At 37.3% G+C, this 17,405-nt stretch overlaps 1 protein-coding gene across 1 annotated transcript in view; it reads right to left on the bottom strand.

The window, feature by feature from the left end:
- The window catches only part of LOC130090636 (dedicator of cytokinesis protein 1-like), a 119,381-nt gene that overhangs the window by 68,890 nt on the left and 33,086 nt on the right, over nucleotides 1–17,405 (bottom strand). The window lies entirely within an intron of this gene.

Raw genomic sequence — 17,405 nt, 5'->3', positions numbered from 1 at the left:
ATGGCAGCTGAAAAGGAAGATGATTTTATACGTATGTATACATATGTCCAACATTATCAAACGGTCATGTGACAGCAGTTGAGAAATATCAGCCAATGCTTCAGTATCAAGTGTCAAAAGTCACCAGCTGAAGTAGATCTGACAAGTTTCTCATTATTAATTTCCAACATGAAAGACCGAGCAGCGATGTTAATGTCTGACCCCTCATGTGTGAGCGTCTGTCAGATGTTTGACATCTCATTAGCACGACTAGATATCAGCGACTGAATTGTAAGTCATCTTAAAAGGCTCTGGCTGTGTAAACGCATCAGAACCCTTATTAATCATCCTCTAATCTCGAGCGGGGCGGCGCAATACGAGCCGAATGAATTTCTGATTGACTAAGATAAACAGTGTGAGCTCGACGCCATTGAGCGAGCGCTAGCGTCACGGCACAGATCTGCAGGACGTCTGCTCTGAGCTCTGACTCCTCCATTGTAACGGAGAGATGGAGCGTTTCTCATCAGGGCCAACAGATTCAATCTGTTTATAATGAGCTGCTGAAAAATTGCTCCTTAATGTGACTGGAGACATTAATAATGCAAGTGAGCTTTACTAAATCAACAGATGGACAGACAGACTGACGACAGACTAAAACTTTAGTCACAGTGGATGGCATATTTAATCTGACACACATGAAAATGAGGCTGTGGAGAAAAGCAGCGTCACGAGATAGAAATGCAGCACTAGCTCATAACCTACACAGAGTTTCATTGATTCAACTATTCCGTTCTACAGTCAAAAACACATTTTATGTCAGAATGATAGATTGCTCAGTGCAGTGCCTGCCATTATAGCACAAATCACCTATATAGTGAACTGTGTATTTTTTTAAATATCATTTCCATTTCAGTTTAATATGCAGAAACAACTAGAAGGAAGCCAACAATAAGTCCAAGTGTAATATTGTAGGACTGAGTGGCATTAAACATCCCAACACCATCAACCGTTGGAGCTCTGTATGCCAATCAAACACTTCTGTACAAAAGTTTGAGGTCAGTACCTTTTTTTTTTTTATGTTTTTGAAAGAAACCGTCTCTTCTGCTCACCAAAGCTGCATTTATTTGATCAAAAATACAGTAAAAACTTTAATATTTTGAAATATTATTACTTTCTGAATATATTGTAAAGCATAATTTATTCCTGTGATCAAAGCTGTATGTTCAGCATCATTACTCCAGTCTTCAGTGTCACATGATCCTTCAGAAAACATCCTAATATGATGATTTGCTGCTCAATAAACATTTCCGATCATTATCAAAGTTGAAAACAGTTGTGCTGCTTCATATTTTTGTGGAAACGGTGCTAAATGTGATTATGAAATTGAAATCGTTTGATTAAATTAATGCATCCTTGCAGATTAAAACAAACAAAAACAAAAAAAAATCCACGTTTTACAGTTGCTATTTCACCTAAATGAAAATGCACTTCTGCTCGCTAGGACAAACACTTTGAAGCGAGCAAACCCTGAGCCGGAGACGTCCTGTAGGAGACGGGCAGAGAGGAGATTTGAGCCGTAAGCTGCAGGATCAGGACAGACTGCTACAGATGAACAGTAGATGTGTTTTCTAGTCTACTGAACACTAAAGATTTACTGCATCTATGACCTTACAGAACATCAGGCCATGCTATTCTAAATCACATCTGGGGGGAAAACAGCCATACGGTTCAGGAAAGATGACAATTTTCAGTTTTGGTTGAACTATTGCTTTAACTCATGGGACTCATTAAAAATATTTAACACAGTTTATGCATTTGCATTGTTTGCCATTTCAACCATTTCATAGACACCTCCATCAAAGATGTCTGCAAATGACAGTAAATGATGAAGAAACACTTACTGACAAATTTTAGGCTATTTTTAAATCAAAATCATGTGGGGCTTTACACAGAAGTTTAAATACGGCTTCAAATGTGGCTCATCAAGTCAGAATTTAGTGGCAAATTTTGAGTTTCATTCATTCCTTTTGACTACGCTCTCAGAAAAAAGGGTACAAAAGCTATCACTGGTGCAGTACCTTTTCAAAAGGTACACTTTTATACCTAAAGGCCGCATATTAGTACCTAAGAGGAAATTGTACCTTTTGAAAAAGTGCCGCCCCAGTGACAGCTTTTGTACCCTGTTTACTGAGAGTGTACTAAATCAACAATGCAAGAAAAACACCACCAGCACATTGTGTTTGTCTCTAACACAGCCATCCACATTAGACAACCCTTAAACAGTTTCCCCTCTATAAGAGCATCAGAAGAGCAAACAGCTGTGTAAGACAGTTACAGACGATTCCTCTAATGCCGCAGCTGCTCAATAGAAGGCCGTGAGGTCAAACGAATCCCACTTTTAATGATTCCTACATCCCTCGCGCGCTCTACCCTTTAATACCACTGGCGCGGGTAATCGATGCATGGAGACGCAGTCTTGTGAGTCAAATGCAAACAGCAGTCGTGCTCTGATCTCCGGAAATCTATCTGGGATGCAAACGGAGCAAAGACACGACATTTCAACTGAGTGTCTGCCTCATTTTCACCAAGAGCCCGACATCCCCTCACAATTAAAGCCGATCTCTCTGTACGCCCGGCCACGGCAGGGCAAACACGCTTTAACACACGTCGCTCATTGCTGCTAATGCAGATTCAGTAACAGATGCATGCGTGTTTGTGTTGTATTCAGATGCAGTCGTTCGTTCTAATGACTGGACTGATGATCCATGAAACTCATAGCAATTTTGCTGCATTAGAGGATTGAAAAAAAAAAAACATCCATTACTAGATCTTCCTAGCAGTGGCAGAAAACTGAGGAAAAGCCGCTGTATACACACACACAATGTGTATACACTCTAAAAAATGCTGGGTTGTTTTAACCCAATTTTGGGTCAAATATGGACAAACCCAGCTGTTGGGTTAAATTTATAAATTAAACCCAGCTGTTGGGTTAAATTTATAAATTGCCTTTTTTAATCCAACAATTGGGTTTGTCCATATTTGACCCAAAATTGGGTTAAAACAACCCAGCATTTTTTTTAGAGTGTATGTGTGAATGAAAATGAATATTATTATATTATAATATGAATATATTATATTGAAACATTATCTAATATATTGTTATAATACATTGCTTTTAATTTTCTGTCTTCTCTTGACGAGAAAGATACAGATACAGAAAGAGGATTATGTCTGGCCGCTGTGGGCTTCCGTATGTGCCGTTATGATTTGAAATCTCAGTTCTGTTCTAGGATACGGCCCTCATCTTGTGAATTAATCAGCACTGCATATTTATGCACATGATTTCTCACAGCTTCAGTCCAAATGGAAATCTGTGCACACGCGGCAGTTGAAACGTCGCCCATTCGTTTAACTCTAATTGAAGAAATCTCAAACTCGGTGGGATCTGATTAACGTTTAAAGCATGTCTACATTTCCTTCCCAACAGAGGTCCGAACAATCAAAACTTAGACTGCTCCACAAGTTAATACGTTGCAGGAAATTAAAATTAAATTAGCAATGTGCACTTGAGTAATATTTAGTGTAAATGGTTGCATTTGGCTGTAATAGATAGTACACAATAGAATAAATAATAAATAAATCATGAACAGTCAAAGTATTCTATCCAAAACTGCTGCGTTGCGCAGTACAGATTCATATATTATTAACTCAATTCCATTCAAATGTAATTGTGTAGCACTTTTCCCCATACACATCACTCCAAAACAGTTCTACAGAGAATAGAGCCTTACACACACACACTGAGCAAGTCAAAGGTGACTACACTGAAGCCGGAGTCTGCCTTTCTTTTTTCTTACACTTAGTGCAACAGTTCTGCTTTGTTTAGAATACATATTTAAATGTGCAAAATGGAGCGAAAACAATATTGACAATATTGCGTCTAACTTTTTGTTTATTGAACTGATGTATAAAATCAGTCACACTTGCAATTCGGAAAAACAGCACGATATGGCTCAGGCCATATTGATAAACAATATCATGTTATAATTATAAGAATTTGCAATGACGTTGCTGTTAATGGAGGGACAGAAAAAGATGAACGAAGGTCTTATGGGTTTGGAACGACACGAGGGTGAGTAATTACTGACAGAATGTACAATGTACTGTCCCTTTAAGGCAGCCTTCACTACACAGGGCACAGCAGAAAGGCAACGCCACTCAAAAAGAACCTCTTGTAATGAGTGTTGAAATGAACTTTTTAAAAATAAAAAGTATCGCGATACTACTGTGGTACCGTGCAACCCCATGGCAGGCTGAAGAACATGTCGTCGTTCCAGGAAGTCTAAGAGCTCCTCTGCTAATTTAGCAGACAATGGCTAACCTTGGGTCGGCTCTGTCTGCTAATGTCTTCTCCAAATGGACCTGAACTACGGTGTGTATTATTAAACATGGCTAGACGGAGCAAGACTGATGAGAGAACAAGGAAGACGGAGAAGACGATGATTCTAGCGTGCAGTCGGGAAGATGAGGTAGTCCTGTCTGAACAGGAAATGAATATTAATAATTAAGAATCAAGTGGTGGGAGGCTTTTAGCGAGAAGCATGATTGCCACTTACAGAGAATTGGCCTTTACTGATGTTGCATTTTTAGACGACAATAACGACAGAAAGTCATGTGTTCTTCCCAGAGAGACTGTACATCACCGTTTTACATTTCTGCTCTGTTTTACATCACATTTACAATGTCCCTGAGTCATGCTCTCTGTCAGAAGGCCCAACTGAAGAACCTTGCAGCGATGCTATTAATCTGTTAACTGATTACTCATGTTAACAGTGCTTGAATATCCGCAGGGAAAACATTCCAGACAAAACATGACGGCGGCCAAAATGGAACAGACTCAGATATGTGGCCTAAACTAGATTTTTGCATATTCTAAAAGGAAGCGTGAGTGGAGCTTTCCCATGCAAAAATCATCACCACAATGATAATGTGGTTGCTATGCAGTTGCTATGGTGTTCTGAGTGATTTCAGGGATTGCACACTTTTACATTTTTTTTTTTTTTTTTTTTACAGATTTATATATATATATATATATATGTATATGTGTGTGTGTGTGTGTGTGAATAATAAATAAATACACACATCTAAAACAACTAATAAAATAAAAATAAAACAAAACCAAAACATTGCAATAAAAAAATAAATAAAAAATAAAAAGAACAAGAAAAGAAAAACTTAAAATACACACATTTTTAAAAATAGCTTAAAATCAAATAAACAAAACATCAAAATAAAAAAATTTAAAAACTAATAAAATTAATAAAATAAAATTGTAAACAAAATAATAAAATTGTATTCAAATAAAATGATCAAATAAAATAAAAAGCGAATGCAAGTTACATTCAGAAGTTTAATCATTTGGTCTAGGGGGTTTGCTCAATTGACTAACATTAAGTATGATCAGTAATACTGATGTTCAGTTCCAGTTAAACAGAAGGAAATACTAAATGCAGACAAAATAGAGAGTGTTTCAGTTTAACATCAGCGTTTCACCTGGTGCTCCTCATCCCTCATTCTCCCTTTCTTAAATTCCCGGTTTTCACTTTCCTCATCTCAGGCAATTTTCTGCTGCAGTGAGCACGCCTGCACGATGATCTACTGAAGACCTGCCGAAGCTGAAGTGTGTCCCATCCAGCTCCCGTCCTCAGAGACACACGAGCGCTCTAGTGAACGCCTATCCCTGATGGCCTGCAGGTTAACTCACGCTCATCACTGTCTACGGTCCCGCGTGACCAACACCTGCTGACTGCTCTGGAGAGGATCCGGAATATTACAGAGGATAAACAGACAAAACAGTGATTACCAAAAACCCTGGAGACGGCCACAGTAATGACTAAGACAATGCATCATGGGAAGTACAGGAATAATCAATGATGCCCAAATGACTACTACAGATCAAACAAACAAAGCGGACCCGAAACTGTGATTGGGTGAGTGACATTCAAATATATTACACATGAATTTCCCATGTTTTCTACATGTGATCACGTGGGAACTGTTCCAAAACTAAGTATGTGTTTTTGCACACGTGAAATGCATGTGGTTTTTCTGTCATGGTAACACTTATTTTAATGCTTCAAGTTGCTATGTTGCTTAGCAAGCATTAAAAGTCTTAATTCTTGGTGGAAAACATATTTTGATTATTATATTATTAATGTTAAAGCTGCAGTCCGGCATTTTTCCTCTTTGTCGCCATCTCTGTTCGAAATCTGCAATTGCAGTCATTCGCGGAATTATCAACTTTTACGTGGGTTGTAGTTCAACACCCTCGACACGGCACAGCGCGGATGAACACAGTGTTTGAGGAGAGTGTGCAGCTGTCAGTCACCGCGCTGATGTGGATATTGTCATTCAGAATCACAGATTATTCTTTTTGGAAGTGTGACCAACATAAGAATTTTCACCGGGAAATGTCATCTGAACTAGTAAGAAACATTCACTTTTGTTCTGGTTCTGACATTGCAGTAAATCGCGCTGATTAAATCTAACAATTGCTTATAAGTTATCATTTCACACAAAACCGTGCAAAGTAGCTATACTATGTTCTCTAATTGTTAATGTTAACAACGTCAGCAAGCATTGCGTGACTACATCATGTAATGTCCTTCCGATATTATCCTTGTTTTCGCATGGGTCCGGTTGCAGTCTCTTTTTTTCTGTAGCCACTCCGAAGTCCGAACGAAGTCTTTTGCATTTTACAGCGGGTGAGTCTCTAGTTGTCACTGATGATGATCGTCGTTTGAACCTTTCTGGATCCGCCATCAAATTGATAAGTTTAATTATATCAAGTGCTGTGAGAAAAGGCTATAAATCTCCACCTCCAACATCCTCACACGCAATATAGCTTATACTAGCCGAGACTCTTCTTTATGTGTACAGATGTGACGTAATGACGCAAAGACATGCTCGAATCTCCCGCGGAAATCCACCAGTACCACTAAAATTAAAAACATTATTACAAGCTTACCGTTTTGCATTGAGCTAAGGCAAGCAGATAGTTTTGAACACTGGCTGGTTATGTATTTTATCAAATATGTATTTTGGATAATTTTTAACCCAAAAAAAGCTACGGACAGCAGCTTTAATAAATCTATTGATGTTGTCATCATACTGATTGCATTACAGTGATTTACCATGGTTAAGGGAGTTTTAGACACTGCGGTTCACTTCACCGTCAATAAAAGTGTGCCGAGTGATTTCAGGAATTCAACATTGTGAACAATACATTTCGGATGGATGGATGAAAAAAAATAGATGAATCAAACGAAAGATAAATAAATTAAATCATTTTTCAATGTATTCTTCTATAATTTTGTGACTTCTATGGGAATTTCCACTATTCGCTCCTTTCTTCCTTTGAATTGCATTTGGAGTGGCATTCTGCACTTTTCTTCTAGTGAAGATTCTTCTAAAGGCTATGTGCTTGCTGAAATCTCACTAGATTATTGGTCCAGATAGCCTTCTGTAGGGTAGTATCACTTATATTGTGCTACATTATATATCGCTACTGAAACAAATATCAAAAAGTATCAAGTTGAGTTGTTTGCTCATAAAGCTCCCTCTCTCCTATATATATATATATATATATATATATATATATATATATATATATATATATATGTATACCACAATTTGGATTGTTCTAGAAAAACAGTTCTAGAGAGTTCTAAACAGTTCTAGAATGTTTTAGGAAATGATGATCGTCGTTTGAACCTTTCTGGATCCGCCATCAAATTGATAAGTTTAATTATATCAAGTGCTGTGAGAAAAGGCTATAAATCTCCACCTCCAACATCCTCACACGCAATATAGCCTGGGACTTCTCTGCCAGGTGTGCTTCATACATTCAAGATGGCCGCCGGAGTATATGGCTGGTAAATGACTCTGTTTAAACTGAAGTGAATACTGCGACTATAACTGTTTTCTTTGGGACAAAACGTGGTGTTTTCACTAGAAGAACATCCCATTAAAGGGCTTTGACCTGAAAAACAGAATGACAAAGCCAAAAAGTAAAACCAAACAAATTGACCCTGACAATGGGACTGAGGAAAGCAACGCAGCCGCGTTTGGTATGGCTGAAATACTTAACGAAATAAGAGCATTTCGTACTGAGACGTCGGGGAATTTTGTGGCACTGAGGAAAGAAGTGAGTGATTTACGAAATGAACTTGGAGATATCAAAAAAAGAATGGACGCTGCTGAGCATAGGCTATCTGATAGCGAGGACAATGAGAGGAACATTACGCGAGTAATGATTCACATGTTACAGCAACAAACTTTACTCAAAGAAAAATGTGAAGATTTGGAAAGCCGCTCAAGAAGGAATAATATCAGGATTTACTCAGTGCCCGAGAAAAGTGAGGGAAATAATATGATTGATTTTGTGTCGAATCTGATCCAGGAACAACTTGGTGTCACCGTAGAGCTTCGCATTGAGCGCGCGCACAGGATATCCGTGCCAAAGCGGCCTGGGCAACACGAGCGTCCCCGGTCTATTATGGTGTTATTTCAAAGTTTTGCCACAAAACAGAGTGTGCTTAAGGCAGCGTGGATGAAGAAAATTGTTCAAGTGAATGGTAACAGGATCTACTTCGACGAAGATTTTACTCCAGCTGTTTACAAGGAAAGGGGGAAATACAACGGTGTGCGTAAAGTGCTGCGCGAGAGGAAGATCAAACACCGCATATTATTCCCTGCCAAATTGAAAATCTTCTGTGAAGACGGTAATGCCAAGATTTTTGAAAACCCAGCGGCTGCTGTGCGAGGCCTACCTGAGTTCGGCATCACAATGGATCTACCTGTGGAGGAACCAGACCTGGAGACAACGCTATGTGCAGCTGGCTGGCAAACTGTTAGTCCCCGTAGTAGAAGGAAGACGTCGGTGTGCCACGTTGTAGACGCTGTCAAATCATTGTTGGAAAATAAGCATCCAACTGGAGTTACAAGCTAAAGACTCAGGGGGTTTTGTATTGTCTACGGATTAAGATTATGGCTGGAACAATGAAACCAAGAAGGGAATGCATGCACAAGGTACTGATTTCAAGTTTTCAAGTTTTTACTTTAAAGGCGCTGGCTCAAGAAAAATGGAACTGTCGCGCATTGAGTTTCGTTCTTGTGTATTTATGTTTGAACATTTGATTAACGATTTATGACTGAACAAATTAACCCATTTGAGATGAGAGAAAATGGGGAATATAAAATATATGATTTGGATGTAGATTTGGATTCAGAAAGGCATGTGTACAATCATAACTTAATTCCGTGCAAATACTATAGTGAGGACGAATTCAACTCTAATGTTAAATTAGACAATAATCTTTCACTTGTCCATTTTAATTGTAGAAGTCTTTATACAAACCTTAATAAAATTATAGATTATTTAAATACATTAAAAAGTCAGTTTGATATTATCGCCTTTTCTGAAACATGGTTAAATGCGGTCAAAGGTTATGATTTGGGAATTGATGGATATAGTTTGTATCATGTTGACAGACCGGGAAAACGAGGAGGAGGTGTGGCATTGTGTGTTAAAAAAACATACACTTGTAAGATTGTTGAAAGGATGTCTGTGGCTATTGAAGGTCTTCTAGAATGTGTGGCAGTGGAGATTAATTTGGAAACAAAGCAAAAAATAATTATTGCTTGTGTGTACAGAGCACAAGGCTCAAATGTAGAAGTATTTAAAGACAAACTCACTGAACTTATAGATTGTACAATGTTAAACAAGACCATGTGGTTATGTGGTGACGTTAATGTTGATTTAATGAATCCTCAAGGCCTTACAGCAACCCATCATTTTTTAAACGAAATGTACAGCAGAGGTATGTTTCCAGTGATATCACAACCCAGTAGAGTGACACGAACAACTTCAACATTGATTGATAATATTTTTATCAATAATATTGACACTACTTTCCATAGTGGTCTGCTATTATGTGATAGCAGCGATCACTTACCAGTTTTTATTGTCTGTGGCCTAAAAACTGGGAAGAAATTTAGTGATATTGATAAGGTTAAATACACTCGAATTCGGACGGAGAAGGAAATAAGCTCATTTAGGAAGGATTTGATTAACCAAGATTGGAGCAAAGTTTTTGTAGAGGAAGTTAATAATGCTTATGAGGTCTTTCTGAATATATTTGTAACCCTTTATAATAAAAATTGTCCCTTAAAAATGGGTAAAGTGAATAAATTTAACAAAAAACCATGGATAACCAGCGGGTTACAGAAGGCCTGTAAAAAGAAAAACAAACTATATCGTGATTTTATAAAATATAAGTCTAGTAATCATGAAATTACATATAAAAGATATAAGAATAAGTTAATAACTATAATGCGTCAGGCAAAAAAGGATTATTATAAAAACAAATTATATGAATACAAGACCAATATTAAAGAAACTTGGAAAATTTTAAATAAGGTTATGAAGCCAAATTCTCAGAGTAAAAATTTACCTGAGTATTTTGAGCACAAAGGAAAGGTTATCAATGATGGAACAGATATTGCAAGTGAGTTTAATTCCTTCTTTGTCAATGCCGGACCTAATATTGCGAAAAGTCTTGAAAAATCCAATCATGTAGAATGGTGTAGTAGTGCGACAGGAGGTAGTAGAATCTTACAGTCAATGTTTCTCAATGAATTTACCGGAACTGAAATTTTAGATATTGTGAGAAAGTGCAAAACTAAAACATCTTGTGATGGTGATGGAATAGATATGAGCATTGTAAAAAAAACTATAGATTGCATACTTCAACCTCTAACTTATATTTTCAATCTTTCTTTTAGTTCAGGTGTTTTCCCTCAAAAGATGAAGACTGCTAAGATAATACCTATTTTTAAAAAAGGAGATAAACATGAGTTTAATAATTATCGACCTGTTTCAATACTTTCGCAGTTTTCTAAAATAATAGAAAAATGGTTTACTCATAAATTAGATTTATTTTTGGAAAAAAATGATTTACTTTTTGACTATCAATACGGATTTCGATCCAATAGATCAACTTCCCTTGCACTAATTCATTTAACTGAAGAAATTCTTGCTGCAATGGACAAAAAACAGTATTTTGTGAGTATATTCCTGGATTTACAAAAAGCGTTTGACACTGTCAACCACAACTTATTGTTGACAAAATTACAACACTATGGATTACGAGGTCAGACATATAAATGGCTTGAAAGCTATTTAAGTAATAGAAGCCAATATGTTCAATTTAAAAACTATAACTCGGACTGTAAAACTGTTGTATGCGGAATTCCCCAGGGTTCAGTAATTGGCCCTAAACTTTTTATATTATTTATTAATGATATATTTGAGGCTTCCAAAGACATGCATTTTTTGTTGTTTGCTGATGACACAACTGTGTTTAAGACTGGGACAGATTTAAATGAATTAATGGCCACTATTGAAAAGGAAATGGTAGAATTAAAAAAATGGTTTGATTATAATAAATTGTTTCTAAATTGGGATAAGACAAATTATATGGTTTTTGGAAAAAAGGGAAAACAGGGATGCACAAAATTAGTTATTGAGAATGTAAATATTGAATGTGTCTCAGAAATCAAATTTTTGGGAGTTATCCTAGACAGCAAACTTAGCTGGAAGCCTCATATTGAGCATATCAAAGGTAAAGTTAGTAAAAATATTGGTATTCTTTATAAAGTTAAACACATATTGGATGAAGCTTCATTACAGCTTCTATACATAACCTTAATTGTTCCATATTTAACATATTGTATCGAAGTGTGGGGTAATGCTTGCACCAGTTATACAGAAAGGCTTTTCTTACTTCAGAAGAAAGCGATAAGAATTGTGACTTATAAAGGTTTACGAGACCACACAAACAAACTGTTTATAAAATTGCAGACCTTGAAATTAAAAGAGTTGGTCAAATTTAAAATACTACAAATTATGTGGAAAGTGAAAAATAACTTGGTGCCAATACATATTCAAAACAAATTCATGCTAATTACAGACAGTAACAACAGAAGAAAAGGTAATTTTTGTGTACCATATTCACGCACCTCACAAAAACAAAAAGGGTTTCTTGCAATTGGGATCAATTTATGGAACTCTTTGGACATTGTGCAAAAAACATGTAACACGATTGTTGAATTCAAAAAAATGTATAAAAAAAATGCTCTTAGAAAATACGAAGGCAGTGAAGCATAAGAACCAAGGTTTGACAAATTTGAAATTGTCAATTATTTAGATGTGAAGTAATATTGTAGCCTACCTCGATTAAAAAAAAAAAAAAAAAAAAAAAAAAAAAAAAAAAAAAAAAAAAACGGCGAGCCATCTGTTTTGTGTCAACTAAGATTATTGAAAAAAGGGGCATGAAATTATAAGACTAGGTCTTCCTCATGCTCCTATTCAGCATTGAATGTTATTATTTTGTTGTTGATGTGATTAATATTGTGTCTGTAATAACATCATGACTGAATAAAGAACTTGAAAAGGAAATGCTACTTATAAGCAGTATAAATAGTCAAAAAGTTATAACCGCTCATGACAAAGCCCAGATGGGGAAAACACTGATTATATTTTAAGAGTTTCATTCAAAAAAGTATCCAAATGCATAAAAAAAAGACAAAACTTTCAAAACAAACCAGAAGTACAATACTACACTACGGCACTATAATATTAATTATTAATACTCATGAGTGAAGCTGATGAGGTTTAGTTCTTTCTCTGCTGTTTTCTATCCAGCTCTCCGAAGCTTTAAAAACACTCAGTAAATGTCCCGTAATGGTGTTATGAGCTTGTCCTGGTGGCGGGTGGAGTGTGTGGACGGGACAGCTGGGTCAGAAACACACACGAGATAAAGTCATTACAGTCAACCCATTACAGACTCGAGAGGAGCCGACGTTCCTCACACATTCAGACTCATGCTCAACACCTTGCGTATCACAGGGTGCTATTTTTCTTTCATTCTCAGTCCTGAATTGAAAACGACACACAAAAGACGTTCAGATTTGAGCAATGGAAAAATAGGAATAATACATGCTGCCTGTACTCTGAATCCTAAATAACAGCAACAGAATGTTCTGAACTTTTGCTTAATTTAAGCTTTTGAAAACCTCATCACGCCACAATGTTCTAAGTCAATCACGACGAATTTGGCACAAAATGAATAAGGCTGTTCTTTCTGATTAACGACCAAATGTATGCATTTCTCTGCCTTGATTTAGCCCTTAGCATGACGCTACACCCGTATCTAGAAATCTGCGCTCCTTCCGGATGATCTGCATGCTCATATAGCTTTAATGCTAATGAGAGTTCATCACACAATCACGCTGCTAATTGAGTTCAGAAAGCAGCCGAGATAGCGATCAGCATCCATTAGCATGCTAGCATGAATAGACTCCGGCTCATTTTTGTGCTCAAACACAAAGCAAGGTCAAACTGGTCACTGCCAGACCGACTCAAACTAAAATTATCACTGCGATTTTGCATTTATGATCAGATAAATAATGACTTTTTCAAATGAAGCATAAAGGAAAGATCTTCCCCAGACATTCGTCACCTGACTGCAAGAATCCACTACAAATGTCTCATACTACTGTTCAAGCATCATGTTAGCAATCCAGTTAGTACTTCATAAATAAAGATAGGCCAGGATGGATGGACGTTTTTTTATTGCTAATGCGTTAGTCTCACAGACAGCCCTAAATTCAACAAGAGAGATATTCTTCACACGGTATAAGGTGCAGTCTGATACGTTTTCCGTCTCCTTTTGATTGACAGGATATAATCAGCCCTGATCATCGGGTGTTTTTAAATATGGCCGATAGAGAAAATAATGGTTGTTATCGGCATTCCTAAACACTACAGGACTATTGTGACTTGAAAAAAGCATAATAATGCAAAGTAATAGAAACTCATTATGTTCCAAATGATATTTTACACATTATTTCACAGTATAAATTGGGTCTTTAGACTTTATGATAAATAGCTGCCTTTTAAATTTTAAGATGGGTGTCCTTTGCATCTAAAAGATTGAAAACTCATTGTTTAGACAACCCAATAGGCCTATACATCATTTTAGCGTTTCTAAACTGAACTCTGGCTATTATCTCAGTGCATTATCACATTACAGCTAGATCATATATGATGCTTCATTAAATCTGAATGCAAAAGACTACTGTATATAAGAGAATATAATTCATCTTTATGAATGCAACAGATTTTTCAATTTACAGAAAATGTGAAGTATGAGCGATGCATTAAAAGCAAAATATTTGTGAAGTGTTTAATTCAGTGAATAAATGGAGATTAAGTACTATTTTTTTTGCTAAATGTTGATATCCATTTCATGAAGATTTAACAAGGCTAAAGGGGAGTATAGAATGAAGAAATTTCTTTAAAGGTGCTCTATGTAACTTTTAGCTGCCTCTAGTGGTGATGTTTCAGATTGCAACCAAATTTTACAAGAGCGCTCGTGCTCGAACTCATAGACAATACCGTCTATTACGCAAATATCTCGGCGAATACTAGACGGATTCGGCGAGCACCGAGCTCGTTGGGACCATCTAGTCGAGCTGAAAAGAACCATATAAGTTCCATAGTTTTTGGTGGTGTTTTCGCGGAGATATTAGCAGAAAACCATCGGGCGCGCTGCAAAATTGCGGACGCCGGTGACGTCACGATCTCAGAAGAAAATCGCTCGTATCTCTGGAACGCAAAGACCCAGAGAGCTCAAATTCGGGGGAGGAGGTCCCAGGGGAACCCTTGCCCGAACGCTAGAGTGGCGGGCCTCGGGGATGCCCCCTACCGGATCGCCGTTCGATGGGACCCCAGATTTCGACCGGCTATAACTCGGGGAGCCGGGCGAGTTGGACCTCGGGGGTGGGCTCGTTCGAAAGGCCCCGTCCAGCACTACGAACGATTAGAGTCTTGGGAATATTGATCAAAGATTGACTGAGATATAAGCCGAAAAACGTGCGCCTTTAACCGGACGTAACTCCCTGACCGTCTACAATAGACTGTATATAAGGAGAGAGGCTCGGGAGCGCGCATGCACGTCACATCCGTTGGATTTCGCCGGTAAATCCGACCCGGAGACTTCACATAGAAATAGGAATACTGGCCTTCAGAGGTAATAGCAAAACTCGACAAGTGGATCATTTTAATGTGTGATTACAACCCCTTCACACACAGGCAATAATAAAATGATTCATTTTAGTAGAAAAGTTACATAGAGCACCTTTAAGCTCAAAGATAAAGGAAACCCAACCCTGATCTAAAGCTAAATAAAAGAAATAAGAATGCAGAGAGGACCGCAAAATTCAAAATGACGTCTAACGAAGCAGTCCTGAGAAATAATTCAACACGAATCCGCATTAAATAAGAACAAACATGAAATAATCAACATTCCACACTCATCCGATATCAGTGTCAGCTCTTCATATCAAATGTGCTGCTATAATTAAACTGACCGCTGAGAATCACACACACACACACACACACACACACACACACACACACACACACACACACACACACACACATCTCGGATGCAGCACAGAGTACTTCCATCTTTCTTTAACGGCGACTTCTTTCTTTAATCTTTAGTGACTCAGCTGAAAATGCTCTCTAAATGCATTCTCGACGTCTGGCTTCAAGGCCCGAGACCCGACGTGCACCCTCTCGCTCTGAAATACCACATAAAATAAAGTACTAAATGACAGCAAAGACGACAGTGCATAAGGCTGTCAGAGCTCAGATGGAAATAACTCGACCTTTACCTGAAAGACAGAGTCATGATATGCATTTCGGAGGTCAGAAATCCCAGATAGAGGTCGAAGACTCACACAAATGGTACAATCTTAAACTTTTGATGGATACATCTAAAAGCAGGCAAGTGAATAGGGCAGAACAGAAGCGCAAAACATATCTACCAGTAATAGTGAGTACAACTAAACAACAGCAAACACTGCAAAACATACTTACAGCAATGCAAACACAACATTGATCCAGTATTGATTTAAGCATCACTATTACTATTGCGCATGATTAAGCTTAGTGATTTAAACAAACTCCTCACACTGTGTCTACATGCGACAAAAGCAAACCGCCAAACACTCACATAATAAATATGGTTTAAAACTACAGCAGAGCTTGGATCCCAGATATTACTGTATGTATTTGACGAGCAGAACTTCAGGTGTAGTTCTTCCGCTGACGCTCGACCTCTCTGACTGAGACGTTACAGAAAGTCTCCTGAGGAGAAGCTTTGGATTATGGGTAATTGGGCTCAGAGGAATGAGCGCATCACACATCCCAACTTCCTCAACACATAAAGCCGCCATGTAATTATCCTCAAAATTGAAGAACAGCTCATAATTAAATCTGGCGCAACTTTTAATTTACCCAGGAGTTACTGCTAATGCTACGTACACTTTGGGGTCCAGCAAAGCAAACCCAACACAGAACACTGTTCAAACACTGTCCATAATGAGCCTCACAGGCAGCGTGTATAAAACACCACAGTTGATTTCACTAGAGTCTCGCTTTAGGATGTTGCTAAGCGCACAAAGCCACATTATTATCCGCATAAAAACACACAACACACAAACACACTACTGTTCAGAAGTTTGGGGTCAGAACAATTTTGCAATTTTATAGAAAAGTAATACTTGTATTAAGCAAGGACACATTAAATGAATCAAAAGTGACAGTAAAGACATGTATAAGGTGACAGTAGATTTCCATTTCAGATAAATGCTGTTCTTTTGAACTTTCTATTCAACAGAAAATCCAGAAAAAATTAATGCGTCACATTTCCACACAAAATTATGAAACATCACCACTGTTTTCAACATTCATAACAATCAGAAATGTTTCTTGAGCAGCAAATCATCATTTTATACTGATTTCTGGAGGATCGTGTGACACTGAAGACTGGAGTAATGATGCTGAAAATTCAGCTTTCATCACAGGAATAAATTATTTATTTTTAAATACACAAAAATACACAGTTTTTTTTTATTGTAATAATATTTCAAAATTCCGCTGTTCTTACTGTATTTTTGTTCAAATGCAGCCTTGGTGAGCAAAAGAGACTTTCAAAAACATGTTAAAAAAATCATACAGACCTCAAACCATTGTGTAGATTGGATGAAAGTCAATAGGCAGTTTACTAGATTATATCACAAAGCTAGAATGTGTAAAATCAATCAAGACAATTATTAATGAGACGTGAGAGAATAACAATAAACTTAAGAGAGCTAATGATTACTGTTGCGTATGAGCTTCAGTATAACATAAAGCATATTATTTTCAATTGCTTGTAGGTGGTTAAAACAAATTGAAGAAAACTAAAGAAGAAATGCTATTTAAAAATTACCGGATACAGTTTGAGGTGTTG

Source organism: Rhinichthys klamathensis, unplaced genomic scaffold (assembly GCF_029890125.1).
Source record: "Rhinichthys klamathensis goyatoka isolate OS25496 unplaced genomic scaffold, OSU_Roscu_1.1 h1tg000148l_1, whole genome shotgun sequence".
Lineage (NCBI taxonomy): Eukaryota > Metazoa > Chordata > Actinopteri > Cypriniformes > Leuciscidae > Rhinichthys > Rhinichthys klamathensis.
This window is presented reverse-complemented; position numbering and strand designations above follow the sequence as displayed.